A 5,372-nucleotide genomic window follows, 5' to 3' on the forward strand; every position below is an offset into this window, starting at 1 on the left:
GACCGTGGGTCCCAGGCCAAGCGGGGGACGGGGTCTGGTCGTGACAGGACAGGAGACAGATGTGACGGACGGGTGAGGCTCAATATGAACAGACTACCCAGGTCACCTTCTCATTACAGGTCACGAAGTGTGTCGCCTACAAGATTGGATCGCAGCAGGGCGGGCAGGAAACGGCGTCCCCTGGACGCTTCGGAGCCAGTCGAGGCGGCCGAAAGGACGGTACCCCCGCGGCCATCCGAGGTCCGGGGAGTGGGTGGTGAGTTGACATCTACACCTCATTCTGGGAGTTGTTAGGATGCTTACAATCACTTTTGGGGTCCTGGTCGGGGGAGGCTGGGTCCCCTGGGCACTTCGGGAAGGTGTGGGCAGCGGATAGCGACTTGGGTGTGGGAGGGGGTCCCGTGGCGACAACGGCGGGGGGCGCGAGAGGGGGCGCCGCGGATGCGGATGCTGGGAAGGTCGACTGTGCGGGTGCTCTGGAAGACCGCGGCGATATTTCGGAGGCAGCTAGACAGAATGTACACGTGTCCTTCGCAGGACCGTTAGGCTGTCATTTGAAGGCTGAAGTTAAGGAGAGGATAGGAAAAGGGGAATTTGTCGAAATATTTTCGCTTCTTCCCTTAGAGGAGTTTTTAGATTTAAAGGAGGAAGACAAGAAGGACGCAAAAAAGGAGGAAGAGGAGAAACGGCGTAAGTATCGAAAAATACCTAAGACATTCGGTAACTGGCTGCGTGCCTTCTGTATACTGGCGAGCGTGATCGGGGAAAAGAACCCGGAACGGTGCTCACAGCTTTTTTGCTATCTGGACGGCATTGGGGATGCATACAGGACTTACGGGGGACTCGCTTGGTGGAGGTATGATGAGCAGTTTAGGCAGCGCCTAGCGGCGAATCCGGCCATGCGGTGGTTTGTGGGATGGGTTCACGAACGGTTTCGTGATTCCGTTCCAGGACAGGGGTCCGGGTGTGCTTTGCGGGAACCTCAAATCGGTGCTGGCTCATCCGGGGGTGGTTAGGGAGGAGTTGCAGAAGGAGGTGAGTTTAGGGAGGATGGCAGGCCCGTTTGCGGCTTCGCCCATGCCGGGTTTGAGGGTGTCCCCGCTAGGGGTGGTCCCTAAGAAGGAAGTGGGCAAGTTCCGTTTGATACATCACTTATCGTACCCGGCTGGGGCGTCGGTGAATGATGATATCGACGCGACCTTGTGCTCTGTCTCCTATACATCATTTGACAATGCTGTCGAGTTGGTGCGGAGGGCGGGGCGCGGGGCATTGATGGCTAAGGTGGATGTGGAGGCGGCGTTTAGATTGCTTCCCATTCACCCGGATTGTCATCATTTACTTGGTTGCTACTTCGACGGGGAGTTTTTTGTGGATCTCTGTTTGCCTATGGGTTGCGCTAGATCTTGCGCATACTTTGAAAAGTTCAGCACGTTCCTGGAGTGGGTGGTCCGGAAGGAGTCGGCCGGGGGTGCGGTGGTACACTACCTAGACGACTTCTTGTGTGTCGGCCCGGCAGGGTCGGGGCGTTGTGGGCAGATACTGAAAGTGTTCCAGTGGGTAGCACATAAGTTTGGGGTGCCGTTGGCGGCAGATAAAACGGTGGGACCGGTTTCGTGCCTCAGTTTCCTAGGGCTGGAAATTGACTCGGTGCGCGGGGAGTGCAGGTTGCCGCTTGACAAACTGCACGCCCTGCGGGAATCGGTGGTTGCGGTGGCAAAGGCGAGGAAGGTGACGTTGAGGGGGTTGCAGTCGTTGATAGGGAGCCTTAACTTCGCTTGTCGGGTGATTCCCATGGGGAGAGTTTTTTGCCGGCTGCTGGCTCACGCAACGAGCGGGGTGAAGCGGCCGTCGCACTACGGGAGAGTTTCAGCTGAGATGAGGGCTGACTTAAAGGTGTGGGCGCGTTTTTGCGGGATTTCAATGGTCGGGTGTTTTTCCGGGTTCCGGTGGGGTCCTCGGAGGATGTGAGACTGTTCACGGACGCTTCGGGTAGCGTAGGGTTTGGGGCCTTTTTCGCGGGTCGGTGGTGCGCGGAGGAGTGGCCGGTGGCTTGGAGGTCGAGCCCGCTGATTAGGAACCTGGCATTCCTGGAGTTCTTTCCAGTGGTGGTGGCGGTGACGCTGTGGGGTGGGGACCTTGCTAACAAGAAAGTAGTATTTTATTCGGATAATATGGCAGTGGTGCAGGCCATTAATGGCTTGTCCGCGTCCTCGTTGCCGGTTGTTCGATTGCTAAGACAGTTGGTGTTGTTATGCATGTCACTTAACATGGTGTTCAGGGCTAAGCATATTCCGGGTTTGGAAAACGTTGTGGCTGACGCGTTGTCTCGTTTTCAGTGGGATCGTTTTCGGGAGGCGGCACCGGAGGCGCAGGAGTCGGGACACGCTTGCCCGGAGGAGATGTGGCAGCTCGCGACATCCTGCTTGGGGAGTACATAAAACATTCGCTGGCCCCGGGCACATGGTCTTCTTACGTTAAGGTTTGGCGGGTTTGGGATGTGACGGTGCTTCTGTTAGGCTCGGATGTCTCCGCATCCAGCCGGTTGGATGTATTGTTATGGATTCTGTGCCGTTTGCTGAGCGTTCCTCCCCCTCCATGGTGGATAGGCACCTCGCGGCCCTGGCGTTTCTCTTTAAATTCAATGGTTGGGTGGATGTGACCAAACATTTCCTGGTAAGACAAGCGGTGCGGGGCTTTCGGAAAGGTAAGAAGGTTCGGGATGAGAGGAGGCCGGTTTCATTTCAGGTTTTACAAGGTTTGGTGGAGCGGTTACCGGACATATGTTTTTCGGGGCACGAGGTGGCTCTGTTTTCAACGGCGTTCGTATGGGCCTTTTTCGGGGCCTTTAGGATTGGGGAATTGGTCAGTGCAAGCAAGGCGGGTAATGGGGGACTGAGATTGGTGGACGTAGCGGTGTGTTCGGACAGGGTGAGGATACGGTTGGCCCGTTCCAAGACGGATGTCTTTGGGAAAGGTTGTGCGGTTACACTGGGTGCGTTGCCGGGATCGGGTGTGTGCCCTGTGGCCTGCGGGGCCAGGTTCCTGGAGTTAAGGCCGGAAGTCAAGGGTTGCTTTTTAGTGCATGCGGACGGTTCAGCGCTGTCGCGCTTCCAATTTACTAAGATTTTTCGGTTGGGGCTAAAGGGGATGGGGTTAGACCCCTTACAATTCGGAACGCACTCCTTCCGCATTGGGGCGGCCACGGAAGCCGCACGGCTGGGTTTGGGGAACGAGCGGATCAAGCGTATCGGTCGTTGGGAATCGATGCGGTTTCGATCGTATGTACGCCCAGACAGGTTGGTGTGAACATAACAATATGGGGGTGCAGCTGGGCTGCTGGGGTGATACTTACTGTTGTTTTTGTCTCTCCTAGGTTGGACGGCATGGATAATTGGTCATTCTTACGTCTATTGGGCTCAGAAGAGAGCTGCAGTTCGAAAGAATGGGGTACAGCTGGGCTTTCCTTTGGAGCAAGTGGAGATATACTGGTTTGGGTATCGGGGCTTCGACTGGCGGAGCGTCAGCGGGGAACTTTTTCGCAAGGTGACGGGTCGGGCATTGCCAGACGTGGTGGTGATCCACGGCGGGGGTAATGACCTGGGTATGGTGCCGCTGCGCGGCTTGGTAAGGCAAATGAAGCGAGATGTGGATCGGCTGCGGGACCTGGTCCCTGGCGTGACAGTGGTGTGGTCGGAGATGGTGCCTCGGTCCAGGGGTAAGATCAATAAGATCATGGCTAGTTTGGTTCGGAGAGTGGAGGGCGTAGTGGTACGGCACAGGGAACTGGAGGAGATGTTACCTGGTTACTTTAGGTCGGACGGTGTGCACCTTTCTGATGTAGGTTGCGACTTATTCAACTTAGGCTTGCAGGAGGGGATCGCGCAGGCCCTATTTATGTGTGGTGGGGGTCGCACATGAGCTTAAGGGGTCAAGTCATGTGCTGTGGCGGAAATAGGGCTTGGGTAAACTGGCTATTTGGGGGTTATGAATGTGTTATGCCAAGTTCTAGGCTGGAGTAGGACGGAAGTTAAAGTGTTTGGTAGGTTCTAGCCCGGAGGTGGCGACGAACCTAGGGGTGTAGGGGTGTCTGGGTACACCCCTGCAGGTAAACAAATGTTGGGGGCCTCTTTGGTAGGCCAGGTATTATTCGTTATGTATCAATTGTTATGTTAAAGTGTTTGGTAGGTTCTAGCCCGGAGGTGGCGACGAACCTAGGGGTGTAGGGGTGTCTGGGTACACCCCTGCAGGTAAACAAATGTTGGGGGCCTCTTTGGTAGGCCAGGTATTATTCGTTATGTATCAATTGTTATGTTTGTATTGTTTTGGTAGGGTCATTGTCGGGGGTATTTGGGATCGAGAGGAACGGAGTTATTACTGTTGACAATGACCCTAAATTGTTAATTAAATAATTTTATAATTAATAAAGCTGTGGACGTTGTACTCCAACAGAAGAAGCGGTGTCTGTGTTTTATTTATAATTTTGCACATGCCGAATAACGTCTGTGCACATGTCATGTAGCCCACGGAGCAACGCAGGGGGGGAGTGGGCCTTGACAGGGCCAGAAAGTTGGCAGGTGAACTGGAGTTCAAGGGGTGGGCCTAGCTAGTGTGGGGAGGAGAGGGTTAGTTTAAATAGCGGCCATTTTAGGTTGAGGCCATCTTAATCTGAGCTGCCCTTACCTGTGAATTGTCCCTCCCACCCTCCCTTTATGTTATGTCTTGGGGTAGTTCCCGTTTGGTCACAGCGGCGGGAAATAGGGCTTGGGTAAACTGGCTATTTGGGGGTTATGAATGTGTTATGCCAAGTTCTAGGCTGGAGTAGGACGGAAGTTAAAGTGTTTGGTAGGTTCTAGCCCGGAGGTGGCGACGAACCTAGGGGTGTAGGGGTGTCTGGGTACACCCCTGCAGGTAAACAAATGTTGGGGGCCTCTTTGGTAGGCCAGGTATTATTCGTTATGTATCAATTGTTATGTTAAAGTGTTTGGTAGGTTCTAGCCCGGAGGTGGCGACGAACCTAGGGGTGTAGGGGTGTCTGGGTACACCCCTGCAGGTAAACAAATGTTGGGGGCCTCTTTGGTAGGCCAGGTATTATTCGTTATGTATCAATTGTTATGTTTGTATTGTTTTGGTAGGGTCATTGTCGGGGGTATTTGGGATCGAGAGGAACGGAGTTATTACTGTTGACAATGACCCTAAATTGTTAATTAAATAATTTTATAATTAATAAAGCTGTGGACGTTGTACTCCAACAGAAGAAGCGGTGTCTGTGTTTTATTTATAATTTTGCACATGCCGAATAACGTCTGTGCACATGTCATGACACTTTGTCCCCTTATCATAGAACGCTGAAGATAAAACTTTCAACATTTACC

Source organism: Pelobates fuscus, chromosome 5 (genome assembly GCF_036172605.1).
Source record: "Pelobates fuscus isolate aPelFus1 chromosome 5, aPelFus1.pri, whole genome shotgun sequence".
NCBI classification, from domain to species: domain Eukaryota; kingdom Metazoa; phylum Chordata; class Amphibia; order Anura; family Pelobatidae; genus Pelobates; species Pelobates fuscus.